This window comes from Ambystoma mexicanum, chromosome 6q (assembly GCF_040938575.1).
Source record: "Ambystoma mexicanum isolate Mex_15411 chromosome 6q, UKY_AmexF1_1, whole genome shotgun sequence".
Classification (NCBI taxonomy): domain Eukaryota; kingdom Metazoa; phylum Chordata; class Amphibia; order Caudata; family Ambystomatidae; genus Ambystoma; species Ambystoma mexicanum.
In genome coordinates this window covers 846608560-846632349 of record NC_090937.1, presented here as the reverse complement: position 1 = coordinate 846632349, position 23790 = coordinate 846608560, and positions in this window count along the sequence as shown.

Genomic DNA, 23790 nt, shown 5'->3' with positions numbered 1-23790 from the left:
CCATATTCAATGTGCAGATCATAGACTTTGTCCGCAAACAGTGCAGTGAGGAAAAGGAGTGTGGAAAATATATTTGGGGTTATTTTGTATATAAAATAGGGCATGGAAAGGGTGGGGCATGGAAAAAGTTGATATAGAGCTCTTTATATTGGTGAAAAATGTTCTGTAGGCGCTGAGGTGTGTTCTGTGAATGTTTCTGAACGTGGACATTATTGGGATTGGGGGTGGGTAAGTATTGTTATTTCAAGGTGTATTGTGCATATTTGTTATATGGTTTAATTTGATTGTGCTTGTGGCCAGTGGTATAGTTAGTAGAGGAACTAAAACAGGAGTATATCACATTTGTTGTATGGTGGAATGATATAATTGAAGTGTATATGGCATTTATGATGGTAGTACAATTGGGGATAGTGATCTTCAAACTTTGCTTCACCTTCGACACGGTCAATCATTTCTCTTCGACCACTTCACTCTCTACTTGCAGTGTTTCCCAGGGTTCTAGGCTGGGCTACTGCAACAGCCTCTTCCATAACCTCCCCCTTTGTTCCCTACAACCCATCAGCTAATTCAGAATAGGGTTGAAAGATGCATTCTTGGGCTGAAGCCCTGAAATCGTATCTGTGCAGCCCTAAAATCTTTACACTGGCTCCTGGTGGCCACAAGGATGACATTGAAGACCCTGTGCTTTTTGGGGCCTGGGACCACACTAATTACAACTTTGTCTCCCTAAATATTCCATTGCTAGAGCCCTCTGTTCCTGTAACCTGAATTCTTTGCTTGTTAAACACTTGTTGAAACAGAGAGTGGGAGGCAGTTCTCTCTGTTCGGCTGGTGCCTATCTTTGGAACAGGCTCCCTGCCACCTCTTAGATTTGAGGCCGACTTTGTTAAAGGGACATTATGGTGAAGTTGCACTAATAAAAACCAATGAAATTCAGTGAAAAAACGTTGTTAAAGGGCTACTTATGGTTACAAGTAAAAGCGAAACCCCACAGAAATTCAGCTGTTATGGTAAAATAAGCAACCATAACTTGTGCCACCACTGTGCACTGCTAAGACTAACACCCATGACATCAAAGATGACATCACAAACGTCATTGATCACATCACTGATGACATCACATATCTTGGCCACTTGTTTTTGTTGATTGACATATGTAAGCCAGGCTGTTTTGTATATTGACAGTCAAAACATGAACATTGAAAAGGTGTTATATATATTATATGTAGACGTTAACCTTCATGTATGTTCTTAAACTACTTTCCTTAAGGTTTGGTCTCAGTTTACGGTGCACATATATTGAGCAATAAGCAGGCTTCAAACACACATTTCATTTGTATACATGATTATGAACTTTAATGTTATTGACATTTTCTGGTGATGTTGTTTCTTTCTTTCTTACTTTACTTACCCTGTATGTGCCTCTGATTTGTACGCATTTTGTGTCTTCATATGTATTGTTTGTACTAACACAATTATGTTGTAAGTCTTAAATTATTACTATTTATTACACTTTTAACATTACTAAAAACATGTTAAACATTACTAAAATAAACACACTGTACTTCTATGGTGCATGCTGCAGCCATTACCTATGTGTATGTATGATTAGATTTGTGTTTTAACAACAACACTCGAGTATAATATGATGTTTAGATGAGTACATTATTTAATACATGAAGCACCACACACCGTGGGTAATAATAAGCAGCGCTCAGATACCTGAGGGTTCGTAGCGCTATATAAATGCTAAATTATTATTATTATTATTATTATTATTATTATTATTATTATTATTATTATTATTATTATTATTATTATTATTATTACTTCATGATAGATCTCCTAATCACCCCTGACATCTTGATACCAACATTGTAAATGCAACCCCTTGTAGGAACTTTTTATCAAAATCAATTTAATATGTGATGTCATCAGTGATCTGATCAATGAAATGTGTGATGTCATCTTTGATCTCCTATGTGTTAGTCTTAGCAGGTTTGTTCACTGACTATATATATCTATACACACATTTCATATTTCAGGTTTACCAATAAATTGTGCACTGATGAACAGAAATTAAAGACTTTATAACCAAGCCCCAGGTTGCTGCAGGCGAAGTGCAGTTAGGCTGTGCCTGCCACACGCCAGTATTGCGTGCCCCATTAACAAAAGAAAATAGCCTATCCCAAACGTAGGTACATGGGAACGGCAGCAAAACTTCACCGAGTGGCAGGGCATACCGCTGCTCTGTAAACTTTCCCTAAAGTTGTGTTCTCGCTAATACTGACAGCGAAGCACCTACAGTGCTCGCACTGTTAGCAATGTGTCCCTCCTCTATCATTTAAAGATTATCCCTGGGGTGTGAGGAGCATGGAATGGTGCACATATACAATGCCTCATTGTCCTTGTGCATACTTTGGTAACGCAACACATGCACACAGGTAATAGGATTACCCTAGCCTGGGCCCAGTTCAATGTCACGTGTATTCCCGTAACTATGTAGAATCAAGAATGATGCTATTTATTTAATGGTGACAATTATATAATGTTTCAAGTGTCCTTTCAAGGATGAAAGACACTATGGGCCTGATTCACAAAGATTTCCACTGGAGAAATGTTTAAGATGCCGGTGAACAACTGCGTTTTGCACCTGGTACCTTATACTCAATTCTCAAATCCCAAAACTGGAGCAAATCTGAAATACGTCTGGTGTATTTTTGAGATGCCCTTGAGCAAAACTTTGAAACTCACATTTGCAAGTAATAAGCTGAAACATACACCAGGCATCTCCAGATTTGGGCTTTGTGAATGCCTTATATTACACCCTGAGGAGAGGCTCCAGCCAATATAATGACCAGGAATGAGAGCAGAATCTTCCAGTAAGCACCTGTTTTCTTCCATTGCCACCTGAGACTCACCTTCAAGTCTGCCAGGTTTCCGTTCGCCCTCACCTCAGTCACCACTCCTTGTGGCCAACGCACAGCTTACTCCTAGTTAGCCTCATCCAGCCTGTCCCCTACTTACCTGTACGCAATTGCTTCACTCGCTTGCTGACCATTGTCCTCTTCTCCCAAAATGGCTGCTGTGTAAAGGGACTTACTCCATTTACTATTTTATATGGAACCATCTTTTTTGATTGTTCTTTTTTTATTTTCACTAAGCCTATTTGCCATTAAAATAAATATTAACATCTCTGATGATTTCTCGCCCATGTAAGACCCGGGAAACTGAGAGTTGTCGTGATAATACAACAGCTGGAAATCTGAAATTCTATAGACATTCCTCATTTGCTCGAGTGCAAATCTTTGTTAATCTGCCCCAAAGACTATCATGGGACTTACTCCAGGGTGAAGCTTTTGCTATCTACTACTTCCAATTGATACGTTTATCTCCAAAGACCATTTGCTGCAGCTCTTCTGTTTTTCTCTTGAACGTGTCAGGTTTTGCTTTTAAGTGAGTGCTGATATCCATAACATATTTTGTGAAGGCTTTCGTTGAATTACATTGTAGAGTTCAAATTGTTGTCATTTCGCTTGTGTTACTCTTCATCCAGCCCTTCCCTTGTCTGGGGCCATAAGAGTATTTTGAAGTCGGTAGTTTGAAGATATTTTAAATATAATTTTGATATCAATGAAGGGTTTAAAACTTAAAAAAATTGTAAATTAAATATGTTATGTTTTATGATATTTTATTCTGCAAAATTCTAATAAATCATGAAAAATAAGAAACAGGTTGTGCTGCCTAGAGTGCAGTTGCCATCAACATCATCTGCAAAGCGTCATTAATTATTTTTCTGTACACCGTACCTATACTTCTCCTACATTTTGTTTTCATTTTGTTTTTATTTCTTTTTAAATCTCCTGCCATCACATACTCATTGATTTGGAACTGAGATTTCTAGTTTTTTGGGGCAGACTGAAATATGTCGCTAACATCTGTTTCTGTCCTTTGTTGGACCCAGCAGTCTTACCTCAGGTGCAATTCTGTGCATACATGACACATCCAGAATATACTGTGCTTCAGTTTAAAGGACACAACTTTCACTTTTGACTTGCATATGTAATGCATGATGATGACATATTTGACAGTCCTGACAAAGACTAATGTGTACAGTATCTTGGAATGTGTGTGAAAATGCCACTCACCAACATGAGTGAAGAATTATTAAATTGAAAAGGGAACTTAAATGAACTTCAATTTATATCTGAAGGTGCATACATTTTTTTCATTTATTTTGTAGCTTAAATATTTAAAGTATTTTCTGACTCATAATTTTCGTTATGATTTCATGTATGTATTCCTCATAATGTTTTAAATGTGATACCAGTGTTTACGCCTTTCAAATGAATTCTCACATATTCTGATTTATAACATGATTTTGCTAGTGGCTGATATTGTGTAGTAATGTTTGTAATTGATCAATTTAATATCTACTAATGATACATTTTCAATGTATTGAAGGTGCACTTGTTTATAAAGATTATTACTAGGGATTAAGATATAGAGTGTGATGAATCTGAAGTATTTGTCCCTCCTCCCCAGGAGGGAGCCGCCCCTTTGAAGATAGGGAGGTAAACCCGCTAAGCAAAACCCTCCGTAGGAGTCTGGGAAAGTGGGACCTCACTGTGAATGACTTGCTCCAAGGGGACAAGTCTCCCATTCCCATAAAGAACTCCCTTCCATGAAGACAGTATCTGCTTATATGGGAACTGAGAAACATACTAGTAACACTATATTGCCTATAACAAGTAGTGATATTGTATCGTTCTCGTTGCCTTTTGACAATGCTGGAGCATATTCTGAACACAAGGAGGAACAACACGCTCTTTGCCTGAAACCCCATAGCGAACATAAAAGGACTAAGAACCCATAAAGGAAGAGTGATAATGCAGCGCAGAGGGTAGCTTCTGATGATACGAATTCCAGGAGGGACGGAGTTGCATAGTGCCATGGACCCAGCAGTAGCGCATGCACAAGGAGCAGAGAACAAAGGACACCAGAGGGCCGGCAATGGGTGCAGCAGAGATGGATAGAGAAAAGTCATCTCACTGGTTGCGTGACCATGCTGAGGCCGTGCTGGGCTGGCAGCCTGCTAACAGACACTGACACCAGAATTCTTTTAGGGAACGAAGCCTTGAGTCCGTACCAAGACACGGCAACTACAGCTAGCAGAGGAGGATCCACCAGGGCGGAACCCATATGGAGAAGAGAACCAGAGGTTAACATAGGAGCCGTCGAAGCAGACCTCACAAGCTGGAGAGAGAAACAGACATGGGAGAGTTGTCCTGTGGAGACACCAACCCCAGGTTGCAGACACAATGCAGATACAGGTAGCAGGGTTGCTTGGGAAAGGGGAAAAAGACTGGAAAAAAGAGAAATATACGTATGGTTATGGGAACCCAATAAACCGAAGCGAACAGTACTAGATATACAGCAGCCTCATGGTCCGGAGGAAGTCTTTACAGTAACAAGTGGGAGTGGACAAGGAGGGTTCAAATATATGAAACAGTCATATAAAGATAACCGCAGCAACATGGTCTGGAGTGTGTGAAGTGTGATTGAAGTAGTAGGCCTAGCATGGAAGTAAACAAGGTGAAAGTTGATGAAGTGCTGTGAAGTGGTGTTGGTAAATTATCCTGACACATTTTCCTTGCTGAAGCAAGAACAGTATATAAAGCTACTGCAGAAGTGTTCTATATCCTTAGAACAAAATTTTTGTTGCAGAAGCATCCTGACAAAGACAATTCATGTTAATAATAGGGGTGTTGACAAATTAGCTTGCCAAACTTTCATTGCTGAAGCAAAAACTGTATGTAAAGCTGCTGCAGAAGTGTTGTATATCCTTAGAACTAAACATTTGTTGAAGAAGCATCCTGACAAAGACAATTTATGATTATGAGCCAAGGAAATATTCTTGGTTTATGTAAAGTCTTATTATTACAAGTATAAGAGAAAGACATTTTGTTGAAAAATTCCAAAGGAACTTTGTGTTGTCGAATTGGAGCCACAAAGAACTGTTTTGGTACTTTTGTTATAGAATAGGATTTCCTTATTTCTTTTTGGAACTGTGGAGCACCCAGTTCATAAGGAGAGAGAGTTATGACATTGTAAATTTGACTGTTGTAATGGCGGTCAGGCGACTATTGACAGCCTCCCAATCTACATGCAAGAGGAACTAGAAATCCCCTGCACCAAGAACGGAAGACCCAGCCATAAGACAAAGTTCAAAAGTCTTTATTCCGCATACGAATGACAGGGATTGCAGCATGAACAACTTAACATTCTCCACACCTTCTCTGTGTCTAGACAGTTGTCAGCTGGTTTTGTTCACAAGTGATGTCCCAAAAACCTAACTGGGGACGGGATTGGTTAATGAGGTGAACTACATGTAGTTTATGGAATGGATTAGTACACTTATTGGATAAACCATATCTGGTGGCTCCTCCCGAGACCACCGCCAAAGGTATCAAAAGTAGAGTTAGAAGTTAGTGAAAGGTGGTTGGCCAATGCAACATAGTGTAAGCTTAGAGTCAGTGGTGAACAGGGATTGGACAAATTGGGTCTTCTCAGCCTTGGGGCCTTGGACAGACACCCGGTCGAGTGCAACAACTCAAGGTTATGGGAACGACTCTGAGGTGCTAGATGTTCCCATTAAGTTACCTTCTCCAATCTCGTAAGCCATGAGACAGAACATTTGCCTTTGAACCTGTGTTACATTTGTATCGCACTGCCTTCAGCTCTATGGGAATAGGCATCCGTATCTAGCCCAAATGAATCGGCACTGTCTGGCATCAGCACTGTCTGGCAGGTGCAAGTCACGTGTGCAGGGACCATGAAATGGAGCCTTGCTGCCTGTAATTATGAGGATTCTAGCTTGGGTTGGGTAAGTAGGTGCTCCATCCCTCTACTTATCTGGAAACTTCCCTTCTCTCTGTGTCCTGTGAGAAACCTGAAGGTGTCTCCCTAGCTTTTCCCTTGGGATACGTCATCCAGGTGGTCAGGACACGGCCATCGCTATTGGATCCAATTCCTGGGGGTGGACCAGTGAGAGAGGATCACCTGGATGGGGGGTCCTCGGAGAGTGGAAGTGGGACACAGACGGATGAGACACGGTATCCCCCTTCCTTTAACACCTTTTCCCCAACCTCTCACTTAGAACATTCTAAACTACTGCCCCCGGTCCCCTTTTCTGACACAAACACTTTCGCACAACACAAAGGACAACAGACTAGCACCAGAGCTGTTTACCTGACATGTCCCAATACAAGGGTCAGGCAAAGTGAGGCAACTGTTCAGAATCACACACACCTAATGGCCCTTTCCCTTCCCCACAGTACAGTACAGTATGAGCAAGGCGAGCACGGCAGACAGCATGACGGCACAGCTACGCAGGCGCTGCAGTTAAAGAGAAGGAGAAAGGCGGCAGGAATTGACAATGTGTTGAGGAGAGAAGTGACCTTGCCCTTTTCATCCCAGCCCCACAGAACCTTCATGGAAGAGAGCCTAAGACTGCGAACAATAGCACAAGTGTCTTGCAGCAGATGTCAATGGCACACGGGGCAATCTCATGCCAATAAGCAGGACCGAGGGAAGCTCCCGCACCCATGGTACCAGCCTTGACTCCAGGAAAGCCAAAAGCCAAGCAGTTCATCACAGCCGGTGAGTCAAGGGGAGAATCAATAAGAACCGGGCTGTGTTGTGTGAGAGAATCTCAAAGTGGCAAGTTTGAACCAAGTTTAATGAACTGTGTAAAGAACTGTAAAAAGTTTTAAGGGGAGACCAGCACCATGTGGGTTCTAATTCAAGAGACTCTAGTTGAATCCTATCAGAGCGAAACTGCGGGTACCAGAAGGCCATAGGAGAGTCACTGAAAGAGGTCAAAGTGGTCATACAGGAGGTCTAGTAAAATCCCCTTACAACTGAAAGACTTTGATCTGCAAGCAATGCAACAGTAAGGGTAGTGAATCTTGCATTGAGAGAAAGCAAGGGAAGTGACTCCTTCACCAAGGGAAGGGAATCCCAAGAGGTGCAAAGTCTAAAGTCCCAAGAAACAGTGTGTTGAAAAACGAAAACTCGACTGAGGGATGTCCACCGGAACTGCTTAAAAAGACTTTAAGATTTGTGGAATATGATACATGAATGGTCTGTGCCCAGAAGAGGGGGACCCAGAGGTGAAACCATCAGTCTTCGTGAAACTGTGGTAAATGATTGAGAAGGGTCAGTGCCCAGAAGGGAGGGACCCAGGAATTAACCCAACAACCAGCGAACATTGGAAACAAATTTTCATATGGTGAAGGAACTTTTTGTTTTTGTTAGTTGAAGACATTAGGTCCTCGTAAGCAAGAGACTTTCAACTGAAATGAGACTTGGCCATCGACGGTCCTGAAAACTACCATTAGAACGGTCATCTCATGCTGGAGATGCCCGAGACTGTACTGTGCTCCAAGATCCCACCTTGCCCCATGCTCAAAACATGGGGAAGGGAGACCCAGTCTGACACATTCTGACCTACTATTTGAGAACACTTCTTTCTTTTCCTGAGAACCACCCCATGCCCTTTTTTGAATTAGTTGTCAAGTTTGGCAATAGGTTTCTTAGTATAGGCCCTTTTGTTTGACACAATTCTTCTAGAACTGCCTTATTTTTAATTTGAAGGTCAACACTTGCTCCCATCTTAGATTTAGGTTTAGATAAGGCGTTTTTTCCAACCTGCATACAGAATTCATTTTTCAATAAACACCCTTGAACTGTGCTCACTTGTGTCTGTCTTACTTGTTGTCACCATGAGTTCCTCTCAGTCCTTGGATATCTCTACACAATGATTGCACTGGAAGCTTGTCCTGCCAACCTCGATTGGATCAAACTGTCGGCTTTCTCTGCATCTCAAACTCTCAAAGCTTCTCCCATTTATTCCAATGTACCTTTGGCTTCCATCTTGATTTGCATGGCTGTCCATGTTGGTTGCGTTAAGCGTCAGCAAGCTGTTTATATGTATTCTCATGTGGCTTTGTGCTCAGCAAAAGAGTATATGTGTGTGTCAGTCCTCTAGCTATGTGAGTAACACGCATATACTTTGTGTCTACCTGCAATAAACTAAAATGTCCGCCTAACTTTGTGCATGGATGCATATGTACTTCATGTCTAACGCATCCATGTCATGAGGTCAGTCGAGGCGCCATCAGCTGCTTGTAAATGCGGTCAGTCGACTTGCTCCATCGATTGCAGGCTAGTCTCTTTTGTAACATCATCTTGGTGTGGTCGGAATGGCTGTCTGAGTGATAACCATCTCTCACACCTACGATACATCAGCGATGAGGGAGAGGTGGGGGATATGGGTGAAGTACATCTCTCGTTTCTCTGTCGAAGAGTTGCGAGCGGGATGGGAGTAACAAGAGCGATGTTTAGGTCCCTCTCTTTTCCATTTTTTGTCCTGTTATTTTAATGACCATGATGATGAGATAAGTTGGTTTACTACAGGCATTGGGAAGATGCATGGTTTTTTTCATGTAGCAGAAAATCATCTCAAATTCATTAAAACTGTTTCTTCCATAAAGTTTATTAAAAGTCAGGTTCCAGAAGGTGTACTTGGCAATTTCTGCAAGACCATCCTGGCTCTTGGGGCACAATTTTCGTTTTGACATCTAATACTATCATTACATTAGGCCGCTAACCATGAAACACAGCAATCAGCTAGGGTAGTCCATATGTACAAGATCTTTGGCAAAGTTATTCTTGCCAAATTGAAAAAATGGTGAGAAAAAATAATAGCAGTGCCAATCCAGTGAGGTCAACTTTTGGCCTCCATGGATTTAGCACCAGCCTTTGATTTGGTGGACTGGTTTAAGCTATGGGATCGCTTGCATAAAATGGGGTTCCTCTTGACTTGCTAAAAGTGATCATCAACCTTCATGGAACTAATTCAGCAGTGAGATACGTTGAGTCTGGGGCTGGGTGTACATATGAATGCACCGGCCTGTGAGGTGAGGGAAGGCTCTCCTATTATTTAATTTATTTACAGGTTGTATATTTAATAATTAATATCCCTACTTAGAGTTGATGTTTGTTGTTGTTATGTAACTTTCCATACCTCACTCACCCTATACTGATGATTCAGTTCTAATTGTGAGGACATATATTAGTATCTGCATATACTGATTTTATGAACTTGCTTGTTCTAAAAACAAATGCACAGAAATCTTCTGGTCTCTCTATTGGTCTTCACTTGAAGCCTTATAATACTTTATGTTGCACAGCTAAGGTAAGAGTCTTTAAGATCACCTGCAAGCCTCGATCTAACTGGGCTGGCGGTGGTGTTGCCTTAATCTTCCCTGATTGGATTCCTTATTCAATCCTACCCACTCAGCTCTAGTCATCCTTTGAGAGCTTAGTATGGAAATTGGCCCACTCTCCCTCCTCCACCCTGACCATTGCTACCATTTACCGTCCTCCAGGTGCTTTCTCTCTGTTTCTCTCTGAGTGGGCTGATTTCTGTTCATCCTTACTCTCAACCACCTTCAACCTGCTACTCCTGGGTGACTTTAACATCCAATTAGACTCCCCATGCACAGCATCCACCCTCTTCATTGACCTCTGCACCTCCCTATCCCTCTCCATTCTTCCTTTTGGTCCAACCCACTCTGGCGTACACACACTGGACACCATCATCCATTCTGACCTCCCTCTCTACACTGGTCACCTCTCTCACTCGGTCTGACCACTCTCTTCTCTCCTTCCACCTGGATTCCTATTGCCTTGTGACAACTGTTTCAATGCCCTGCCAACCTCGTTCATGAACATCCGTCTAATGAAATGAGTGTCAGCTGCTGCCTTCACTTCCACATACATTCCCCCTTGCCTACTCAACTCAGACTCTACCTGTGACTCTGCTCTCAGCAACCTTTATCTCTCCATTAATAACACCCTTGACATCCTTGCCCCAGTCATGAGGATCCACCTGAAACCTGCCTCCAAGCATAACCCCTGGTACGACTCTGAACTTCCAGACATGAAACGTAAGTGCAGGGCTGCAGAACGGAAGTGGCAAACCTCAGGTTCACCCTCTGACAAACTGTCCTGCCGCCTGCTCCGAAGGCATTATAGACTATCTATTCATGCCAAGAAAAGGGCCCACATTCAGGCACGAGTATCTGGTGTGCCCAACAACACGGCTGAACTCTTCAAAATCTGCAGGGAACTTGCCAACCCGTCCACAGTATCCTCTGCCCCAATTCCATCCCAGGCACATTGCAATGCACTCGCCACTCACTTCACCACCAAAACCCAGGACATACTGAACAGCCTTGTCATGCACTCTTCCAACCCATCACTCCCCCCTTGCCTCCCCTAACCACTCACCCTCCTCCTGCCTCCTTCTCTTTATTTGCCTCTGTCTCTCCGGAAGAAGTCACCAGAGTTGTTAACTCCACGAAGGTCTCTTCCAGATAGGTTGCCCCTTGCTCATCCAGGACCATCAAGGACAACGTCTTCTCTAGCCCCTGCTCTTGCTGATCTTTGTAACCACTCCTTTGCTACTGGTTCTTTTCCATCCTCCTGAAGCACTCTCTTGTGTGCCCCCTCCTTAGAAAAACTGTCAGCAGACCCTTCCTGCACATCTAACTATTGCCCCATCTCCATCACCCCTTTCTGGGGAAATCCCTTGAAAAGCTGGGCCTGCTCCAACTTAACTCCCCCAATGAACTTGTTGGCCCTCTCCACGACCATCAATCCAGATTCTGAACATCCAAAGGCATGGTGGAAACTGCTCTTCTGAACACCTGTGAAGAACTGCTTGCATCACTTGATTCCAAATCCCCCTCTGTCCTCATCCTCCTTGATCTCTCTTCTGTATTTGACACAGTGAACGACTTCATCCTCATTAAAATACTCAATGACACCCTTGTTTCTTCGGAGTGGGCACTGGACTGGCTTACCTCCTTCCTAATGGACCGCTCTTCCAAAGTCATATTGGGCACTTTCTCCTCCCCTACTTCCTTCTCCATCTGTGGCGTCCTGCAGGGCTCCATTCATTCACCTAGGCTCTTTAACATTTGCCTTACTCTGCTGGCACGCCTCATTTCCTCTTTCTACCCCAACTTCCAGTGCTATGCTGATGACACAAAACTCTTCTTCAAACTTCCTACAGACACCCTTGCACCCTCCATCATCCCTGACTGTCTCTCAGCCATCCAGCCTGGTGCACTTTTAATGATCTCTGCCTCAATGCCAGCAAAACAGAGATCCTCACTATTGGGACTCCAGCACCCGACTTCTTCCCTTCACCCTGGCCTTCTTCCATGGGCTTCCCCCGGCTCCCTCTTCGGAAGCCAGAAACCTCTGAGTCATCTTCGACTCCTCTCTCTCCTTCCTCCCTCATACTCAGGACATTGCCAAGAAGTCCCACTTTCTGCTTTTCCTTCTGAAATGAATTCTACCTTGCCTCACCTTCCCCCAGAGACTCAATGTTACCTTGGCTCTGGTTCTCTCTAGGCTTGACTATTGCAATAGCCTCCTCCTTAACCTACCTTTGTCCACTCTGCGACCCCTCCAGCTAATCCATCATAGGGCAGCAAGACTTATCCTTGGCCCCAAGCCCAGGGACTGCATCTCTCCTGCCCTACATAGCCTTCACTGGCTCCCTTTGCATCATCCACACATCTGTCTGGAGCCGGACCACTCTATCTGCAACTCTGTCTTACTAAATATTCCCTGTCTAGATACCTATGTTCCTCTGGCACCAACTCCTTGTGTGTAAAGTGGTTTACTAAACCAAGAGCAGGTGGTTGATCGCTTTCCTCAGCATGTTCCCTTCTTTGGAACAGACCCCCCTCCCTCTTTGTCTTGAGCAGGACATCCTTAACCCTCAAGAACTTCCTCTTTGCCTCTACCTGTCCTCCCTCTTTCCCCTGCTAATCGCAGAGTAGCTTGATTGGTGTGCAGGGCCCTTATGCATCCTCTGGCCTTGAACTCCCACATCGTATCATCCCTGCTGCTGTCTATCCTCTGCACTTGCCTTGGCTCACTCTCCACCACTGGTGGTTGCACTTACATTTCTTCATAGCACTTCACCAGCTGCTCTCCATTTGCACCACTGCACCTATCCCATACCCCTCTCCCCTCTGTACTTGCATGTTCTAAACACTCACAAGGCATAGTAGGTTTGTCTTCCCCTCCCCATTGTATCTTCTTATATTGTTGTATTTAATTAACATTGTTATAATGTCATTGTCTATCATCCCCTGCCCCCTCCTTGTTGCCCTGTGGGCACTTTGAAACAGTATTTGCTTCCTATATAAGCGCCTAACAAGTGAACAATAAACACATAAATACATAAATTCCTGATGTAGTTTATTATGACTATCTGGGAGTCACTTTTCAAATAAACATACAGGTTGAGCACAAATAGCAAATTTAGCTGCAAAAATGTCCAAACCTGTGGGTGGTAACCAATGATTATGTATGCAGTTTCAAGCTCATCCTATATAGGCAGTTTAAGGGGTTATGAAGCCAAATTAAAAGCTATTGCTTGTTATGGAGCTGGACTCCATGGCTTTTAAAATTCTTCTAATCTCTACACTCAGATACACATTGCCCATTATGCAAATCTGTACTAGGACTTCCAGTGTCATGAACAACATTTCCAGTTAATTGTGAATTGGGTCTAAGGCATCTCTAGGACTACCTTCTGGCTAGCCTGACCACATTTTAAAATACAAAATCTGCACCAATGAGAAAGCAGAAACACACATTTGGAGACTTGTATTAATCATGTTACTGGTGATGTAGCAATGACATGTGACCTAACATCCATGCATGACTTCAAAGGTATTGACACGAATTTAACTTAAAAGTGATCTGCTACTTTATATACTTGATATATAGCCCAACTGCAGTCTTCCCAACTAAGACTTCTTTTGAATAAAGAGCTTGAAGATATCGTGCTTCCCAAATCTATTGAGCCTATCCCGCTTTATTCTGATTTTATTTTAACTCCCATTATCTCGTAACTAGATTAAGATTTAACCATTTTAGATGACCATCTTGTTTTGATACTGCCTAAACAAATATACATCTGCTGGTTTTTGTTAAATGTATTCTGACATCAGATTATTCCACTGCAGAAGGAGCAGGGCATTATTAACTGCCATGCAACTTTCATATTTATAAAATTTGTTACATTAGCTCTGTATCCTATTGTCAACCTTCTTGAAAAGACTATCAGCCGGAAGACTAAACTATTATGTAGATCTAAATCATCTATTATTTAGATGCATTAGTGCTGTTGTATTATAATGATTTCTTAGATGCTAGGCGATGAGTAATGAACCTATACAAATCTAAAGAAAACCTGGGAGAGTAGCCTTTGGGGGAGTTTTTGGAAACTGTTCCATGATTATTACTATCAGACCATACTCCCATTTAAGCTTGTCTATGTCTCATTAGCAGGGGAATTTGAATTACAGGTGCCTTACATCATATTAGTATTAACAATTTTAGAAAATAACAAAATAAATAATTAATGAATTTGAGTTGTTTACTTTTTTACAAATGTTAACTTTCATGGGGTTTATTTTCCGAAATAAAACGTTTGCTCTTGTTGCTGTCTTACTGTACAGTTTATAAACATAGAAATACACGTACACAACTGCATTATTAGGTGAGCCTAAAAGGCAAGACTGCTTCATTATTTCATTTCAGAAACAGGACACCTTGTGGTACTGCTCAATGAGATGCACTTCCTTCACAACTTAGATACACCGAGGAAAAGCCTGCCTGGCAAAGTTACATCCGTGAAGCCATTGAGAGAGGAGCGCACATTGTTTTTATGCGTAACCTGCATAACATTTGCAGTTCCAAAAACATCTTTAGCAAATGTCAGCCCTTATTCGCTTTCAGGAACAGCTCAGAACACACGTGACTGGTTGCCAGAATGGTAAGTTGGGTGTTGGTGAAATGAAGGTCAGCCTTGTCCCCTCATGCCGCCTCATGTCTTCATTACTGGTGACATGCATATCCAGCTCAACCTGCAGGTGGTACTAGAGGTGTTAATTCAATTGGACAAGTGCTGTATAACGAGGTTTAAAAATTAGACAGAATTAAACGGTGGGGTAATGTCTTTTTTTAATACATTTTTCAGGCACTCCTCCTTGTTTTGTTATTTTTTTTATGCCAACATTTTAAGATTTGATTTTTTTATTTTAATGTAACCCTCCTCATTAATTCATAAGGGTCCTATCGAATTAAGCCATGCCAACCCAATCAGTTCCCATTTTTTTAGACTGCCCCCATCCTGCATTTTTAAGTTTTGGCTATAAGGTGGTGCTTTAGCGCCACCTATAAGCCGAAACTATTGCATTGGAGTAAAGCTAAGGGGAGATGACATATGAGGACGGACACAATGCATGCAGGTGTTGTTTGGTATTTTACCCTCCCCACTCCCTCCCTCCCCAGCATTGACTTCCCATGGCCAGGCTAATCCCTATAGCAATATCAACCCACTTCCTGCCTCTTCCAACCCAAAACACACGCTCATGGGATCTCTTTGAGCTTGCATTATCAATCTTTGCTCAGGCATATAACTTAGGGCCCGGGCCGTTCCCACCCAGTGAAGCCCCCAGAATGGGTGTTTATTGCAATAGTACATTAGAAGAATAACAATGCCGGAATTCCAGGGTGGTTGTACCAAGTGAGAGCAACCATGCAGTAATATAAGCTTAGCAGGTCAGGCCATAGGATTTTCTGAATCTGAAAGTGTTCATTCTTTTATGGAAGTGGAGGTGGTTGTCTACTTCTTTGATGGCCAAATCATTTGGACTTGCCAAGTTCATGCTGCCCCATAGTTTCTTTTTCTTGAAGGCAGAGAAACAAATGTTTTGGAAGCAAAAGATCTATGGTGCTTGGTAGGGACATGTATATTATGAAATATTAACTCTCTCAGCCGACCCCCCAAACATGGGTTAGTAAATGATGATTGGCCAGGGCTTTATATGACTCACTGCATGCTGATAAATTCTGCCCATTTCAGCAAATCCAGCCGGCACACACACACTCATTTTGGCACTGAATGACGATTTAGATAAAGTTGGTGAAAAAGGGGTACGCTCAAAGGGTTCTCTGCTACAGGTAGGTGCGTGATCCAGAAAAGGAGGGAAAGATATGGGAGATTCTAGTGGGCTGTCAACCTGATTGCTGCAGGCCATGCCACTGAGATCATTCTTTGCTATGATTTCACAATATTACAAATGTAGAGAGTGATATTTAATTAATGCCACCACCAAAGTTATCCCACATTTTCATCAAATGATTTTATGTATGTATTTATTTAAATGCTTTTATGGTGAACTATGGCAAACCATTCATAAATCATAAAGTAAAAAACAGCATTATCCCTAAAATGCGGTGTCGCTGTGGCATTAATTCTCCTCCATATTCCACCCCCATGAGTTAACATTCCCAAAAAAGCATTGCCTGATGAAATATAAAAATGAAGAGGCAGAGAAAAGAACTTTGGTAAGTAGAGCAGAGCTAAAATGTCAGAAAGCAATAGAATTTGAAAGAAGGTGGGGGGAAGCCCCCCCCCCAGTTATTAATATGAAGCATAGCATAAAAACAGGGATGTTCCAGTAAGAAGGTGAGAATGGTCTGAACCAGGGTTGTCTTGAGGCCCGGAAACATGTTGTATTTTCAGAATACCCCACATTACTATTCATGAGATATATTTGCATACAATGATTCTAAATGTATGCACTTTTTGTTCTAATGAACATTAACAAAGCATTAACGAAGGATAACAAAGGATATCCTGAAAACCTGTCAGGATTCTGGCCCTCGAGGCCCGGAGTTGGACAACCCTGAATGAAGCAGCAGATATTGGAATCTAGGTGAGAGAAGTGAACCACTGATGATGGCCCACACAAGACAGACAGGAACCTAGAAGCTTATGAGCGGTCTCTCACTGAATCTCTTTACGCAGGTGCTGAGAGGCTGAGGGAGATGAAGCCAGAAAGCACTCTTGAAAGCACTACAAACCCTGAATGACTTTGAGACCTGACCAGGAGGATAGGCATTGAAGGCAAGCTTCTGGGGGACTTTAAATCTTGACAAGGAGTCTAGAGCTTGAGAACAAGGCTAAGGGAAACTGTGTTTAACATTATTTTCTTTGAAACAAAGAAACATAAATCTTGTGTTGATGTTGTACGTTTGTATTCTTGATGCCAGGTCATCACACATTATTGCACATGGTATCAGCAGGGGATACATGGACTTGCTGGAAAGTCCTGACACACAATACTAGGGGATTGTAAGGCCTGCAATTGAAACACTGTGGATTGTGTTGAGGAAACATGAGTGATAATGAAATTCCATAAATTATATCTCTAATGTGATGGATGACACTACGAAGAGAGTGCAGTTTAAGGTGGCAGTGTACGATCTAAATAGTGGATGGTACTAACCCTAGTATTACGTTTGGTGGGATATGATTTATATAGTGGATATGATTATACCAAGTACACTAGGTGGAGGTAGGGATCTACAGTTTTAACCAGTGGCCTTACTGTCTCAGGAAAGGAGAAACAGTGACACAATGTATTTGTAAATGCCTTTTCTACCCTGATTTGGAAGAACAGGAAAGTCTGCAAAAGGCACGTGAGAATGTAGAAGATGTGCACCTAAAGACCAGGAAATGCATTCATGATTGCGAGCAGAATGCTTACATCAGTTCAATTTTAAAATGGCTTCAGTCAGAGGAGTTTTTTATGTTGGATTTTGCAAAGTTTCCGTTCAATGTCCCTTTTTTGAAGAATACGTTTTATCGAGGCACCATCCTTGAAGGCTGGGTGTGGAAAGGAGGACTATTCATCACGGATCGACTTAGTGGTCTCCAGAGATTTGGCACTCAGGAGGCTGTTGCTGATCTTTCAAAAGTAGGAGGTGAGTTAATTAATAGAACATAAGGTTTTCCAAGTGTACTAAAAACTGAATGTCCTACTCAGCATAACCTATGCCATTTTACACATGTCTGTATAAAGGCCATAAGGATTAATGAACAGAAAATACGATATGATCAGGTGCACACATTAAAACCTATGCAAGTAGACTGCATGCACCCCAGCATTATGAGGTTCTGCCTCCCCATGCATGGTGAAAAAAAGCAACATCCAGGACTCACAGAGAAGGACCTCCAAACTGCATGCTTTGGAAGGCGCAGCCTCTTTATCAGGTGCCAGCACATTGACTGTTCATGTTCATGCCACCTTGGGTGAGCCTGGGCACTTCCCAACAATCTCAGAAACAACTTCCACAACTACCACTGCTGTGGCTTCTGCCACTCCAATACTTTCACCAATAAAATGACCACCTCCACCCGCAACCACCATTTCTGCAGCTACTGCCTCTGCCTGCACTGTCACCATATTCACTGCCATCAACACCATCATCTCTGTTACTGACATACTATCTGTTGGAAGATCTTGATACAGCCACCCACTTCCCCACACCACCCCCCCGCCAGAATGCCTTTTGGTGGTACATCACCAATCAAGCACCCGTACCAGCCATCTGAAGTGTGCCTCCCACAACCAGACACAACATAGCAGCAAAAGGACAAAAGGCGGTACGATGATGCATATGGTAAAGCCATACTGTTCATCCTCATATCTGCAAACAGGACAATCTGCTTCCACAGCACCACATCACCATTGATTTAGGCATGCAAGCAGACATTTCGGTACCTCCTGGGCAGGCAGTGGAGTAACTTTGCTGAAAATGTTGGGGGGGACATGACAACTGAAGGAAAGGGGTGGGGGTGAAGGGAGGGTGGATGGTGGCTCTGAGGAATCGTTTCGGCCAAATTGTTAAAAATAAATTGGTCGAATGGTAGATTTGACCAAATTCAGTCATCCCCATTAGTTTGAAGCCAAAGATACCAGACATGAAGAGCAGTGGATGCAGGGGTGGACCCCTCAGCCCATGTTCGGTATTTTTGGCTTTGGCGGTTGCAGCGGTGTCCCCCGCTTCCTCAGCATTGGTGGCAGGTGACCCAACAAAGAAAAAAGAAGAAAAGGGACGATACAGCGTCAGATCCGACCCTCGTTAAAGGGATGGATCTGATGCTGCAGGTTACAGGAGAGGCAGCGGAAGGAGAAAAGGTAAGTGGGGGTGTTTATGGGTATACTGGTGGTTTGAGGAGACATGGGTTTGGTTTTTTGTACCCAGGTAAAAACGTATTCGCAGCAAAAATGACTACGGTAAATTACGCTGTGATTTTGTATGTTGGTCAAACAACCTCCCTGAGGGATATCACCAAACTACTACACCACAAGAGTCCATTGCTGACGCTCTGTTATAACTTTCATAAGACTGGTGGCATATCTTTAAAATTCAATTGGGCCCCCACACATCTTCAGATGGCCTGTCATGCACCCAGTGACACAACATAACATTCACACACTTAATTCCACTAGAACATACAAACAATGCATTATTTATCATTCACACTCACAGTCACACAAAATGCACCCAGTACCTCCACTGACATACACTGTGTGCACTCATTTATATGTACATTTACAATAACACATGGAAACAGTGGTGCAATGTCCATTGAGCAGACCAGACTTTATCACACCCTGATAGCTGACATTTTGGGCTACGTTGACTTGACTTAGCTGAACTATAAAGCCCTGGCCGAAAAGGACCAGATTCACTGGAATGTCAGCAATTTGCCTGATTTTTCCTTTCATTCAACGGCAGAAACCATTGGTTAATGCAGTGCAGTGGGTGACCAAGTATAATTGATATTGGTTTTTAAATGCCATATATCTCCAAACTTGGGTTCAGTACAGCACCTTATATGTCTACATGCTGATAGATTTTTTCTACAAGATTCTGACTGATTAAAATCTAGGTATGTTTTCCTGTGTTCAAATGGCTCCAAACAGTGGAGTACCAAGCGGGAGAGTCGCAAGGGGGTAGTCAAGGTGCCCTCCCCCCGTAGCTCTTTTAAGAGCCAGACCAGGACATTTGTCATTGGGACACCTTTCCCATTCGGAACCTCAAGGAGGGAGCCCAACGGCAAAAGTGTCCTGCTGGCAAGACAATGTATGCTGAGCAATTCCTGCTCAGCATGCTCATTGTCATGGCAGAAGGACACCTTACCCGTTCCGAATGATAGAGGTGTCCCGCTGCCAGGACAATGTCCCAAGGAGCTCTGGGCAGCAGAGTGTCCTCACGTTGGTCTGAATCAACAGAGTATTACAATGTGAGCCATTAGGCACTGACGGGAGGGAGGGGGGTACGATTAGCAGGGACTTTTGTCCCTTTAGAAATGTGAATGAGAGGGAGTGATCAGAAATTAGAGAGTGTATAATCCCGGGAGGATAGCTTAGCGGCAACATGCGCGCCTTGGAAGCAAGACGACAAGAAGCAACACGGGTTCAATCCCCGGGTCCGCGCTTAGTAACCTCTGGGTGTTTAAGCGCGTTAGAAATAAGCAACTAAAACACACAAAAAAAACAATTACACAGCGGAAAAAAAATGAACAATTCCTGTAACAGCGCCTCGATGCCCACGGGCTGTGTGAGCGCTTTAAAAATGCAAATAAAATAAAAAAATAAAAATATATAATATTGCATGCTTTATGAAAAAATGATTATGGCTTTAAAATCCAAGGAGGATTTGTTAGACTCACATTAATCTGCATGATGCTATTGTGGCTTTGCATGCAGAATGGGGAAAATAAAACTAAAGCCATACTCCCATTGCTCAACATATTTCTATGACAATGTATACAGTGTTTGATTAGTTTACTATGAAAGGCTAGTTTATTATGTAATGTGGTTTTCTTCCAATGTATTGCTGTAAATAATGATATGTTGAAAAGCAAGACCTTAATAAATATCTATCTCAACTAAGCCCGGAAAGATGTGCACGTTTGCTTAAATTGTCCACATTCCAGTTTCACCATTTAACCAAGTGTGTGATCCTGAGCAAATTATTGAATCACATTGTGCCTTATCTGCAGCTCTGTAAGTGATTCTGATTCATTTCAAAGCTTATGTTAATGTATCATGCTGTTATAATGGAAACACCTAATGACTATAGAGTTGCTCCACATATAACAATAGTGCAATTTAGGTATTTTGCACAACAAAGTTATTTGTCACTTGGCTTATTTATGGCAACTTATTCGAAAGTCACTTCCATGGTGCCTCCAAGTATCAAAGACTGAGGATGCGCCTTGGAATATCCTTTTCTGTGAAGTCAATTCTGTTGGTGCAATCCATATGATAATTAGGAAGTTTGCATGTAGTTTGCCTCAGAGGGCTTGGACAGAGCTCCCCAACAAACATACACAAACACAATTCAATTTATTTATTTATTTATTAATTAAAGTACCTCTGCTCTGCATTCAAATACCGCCTGGGCCACGTCTCATGTTACACTGTCCTAACCTCTTCACGCTCACGCGCCTCCTGACAGAAACCAGGAAGCTGAATGAGCTTCCTAGTTCCTGTCTATGTGTCACACGAACGAAAGCGATGCTCTGTGCCGCTGGACCCCAGAAGTGCTGCAGCTAGCGTGACAGCGCAGACGCCAGGCCCTGCAACACCCAGTTCAGCACCCTGGCTGCTGATTTTGAGTCAGGCCAGCCAGGGTGAGGAACTGAGCCACGCGGGGCATCCCAGCCCTGAATGTGTTGTAGTGTGGCTGCCAGGCATCTCTGCATTATGTAATGAGACAGCACAAGCCTTGCAGAGCACCCCAGCCGGGCTTGCACTGTCCAATTACATAATTGATGTTTGAGGCCCCCCTGCCCTTTCTCCAAAAGGGTGTTCCTTTTGATAACAAGCCCTGCCTCCACCCCCTTCCCCCACTTCAGGAGAGGCTACTGTGGTAAGGCAGATACAGGAGAAGGACAAGAGGACATGTTTCAAAACAACTCTTTATTTGAAGTGTAAGAAAACTTTCTATAAATCCTAACACTATGATAACTTCCCTACTCTAAAAAACAACAAAAGGGTGCTCATCAGGATGCCGAACAAACAAACCTAGCCCTTTGCCAAAACCTATGCACCCTAATATCTGAGAAAGAAAGAAAGGAAGAGAGAAAGAAAGAAAAAACAAAGAAACAAAGAAAGAAAAAAAAGAAAGGAAGGAAGGAAGGAAGAAAGGAAGAAGGACAGAAACAAAGAAACCGAAGTTATCACTTTGTATGATGGTGGCTGGATCCCAAAAGTCTCTTCTGATTCCTGATTAGATTTTTACACGGACAAACTAAAGTTTCTTTACAACAACAAGTCAATTCCAGCTCTCGCCTGGTGGCCATGATGAACAAATAACACACAATGATCCTTTGAAAAAAAAGGCTTTATCATTACGTCCAAAACAGTTCTTGGTTTATCGTCTCCTCACGGATATTTTCAATCTAATTAATCCTCTGGTTTGTACCTCTTGGTCTTTTGAAAACACTATTTTCTCCTTGTTCCTGTTCTGATATTCTTTCTTTTGGCCTGGGTAGGCTCAGCCTGACATATGTTCTGTCTGCGGTCACAGTTTCTTTCTCTTGGATTCTTCCAGTTCTTTGCTACAGGTGGGCTACGGGCCTGCTGGGCCCTGCCTTGGGTGCATTTTCTCTTGCGGTTTCTCTTATCCTTGTCTGGGGTCTTCTGAACGTTAGCCCGTCTGGTCTATGGGCCTGCTGGGTGTGTTTTCATATGGGTTTCTCGGGTGATATTGCTTACCCTCTTCTGGGGTTTTCTGAATGTTTGCCCCATGAGGTTTATCGGCCTGTTTGGCCCTGTTTTGCTTATGGCTTCTCTGGTGGATACCCTATCGTGTGGTCGCATGAATGTCAGCCCCATGTGGTTTATGGTCCTGCTTCACTGCCCTCCACCCACTTTCACATTAGCGGTGGGCTTCATCGTGGAGACTTCTCCCAGGCATGCAAGGAACTGTGCCCTCGTACTGCCTCCAGACTGCGCAGCATGCTGCTTCGCTTCAGTTCTTTTCACGTCTGGTAGGAGCAAGTTGGCATTCCATCTTCCATCTCAGTAAGTAGTTTCCTCTCCCGTTGGTCCCAGGCTTGGCAAGATCTCATCCCTCTGTAGAGAGGCAGCACTCTGTGGGCTGCTTTGGGTCCCCCACACCGACTCTGTGACTCTCCCGTTCACCTCCTGGTGAGGGGGCCAGACTTCCTCCTTTGTGCGGCAGTGCAAGCTGGAGTCCCTCATGCCTCAGATGGGCTCTCCTACTCTTAATCTCCTGGTGTCTATTAGACCCTCCTTGGAGTGGAAGGAGACATCCCATTGGCTCTAGATTTCACCATGAGGCTGCAATCTACCTTAAAGGGGCACTGTACATGTCCACCCTGCTCAATACCATATACCCATTGAATGCTTGGGACTTGGCAGTGAGAGGTGGTCAAAGGTAATACCTGCTTCAGCAGTCCTTGTCTCCAGGGTGGGAGTCACCCCAATGACATCCTGCTTACCCTGTCTCCTATGGAGGATATTGCGTAGCAGGGTCACCTTCCTCGTCTCAAAGGGGGTGGCTCCCCTTGGGGGAGAAGGGATGAATTCCCATTATATGTCACACCAGCCAGATTATTTTACAAAATCCAGCCTCTGTTATGTATTTCCTTGCTACATTATGACTTCAAATTTTTAAAAACGCTTGTAGTCTTCGATTTATCTTGGATTGTAATCTTTCCCGACAAGAACAAATTGTTTCGGTTGTGCGCACTTACTTGTTTCAGTCAGTCAGTATTTGTGAAAGTCATCATCTTTTAAC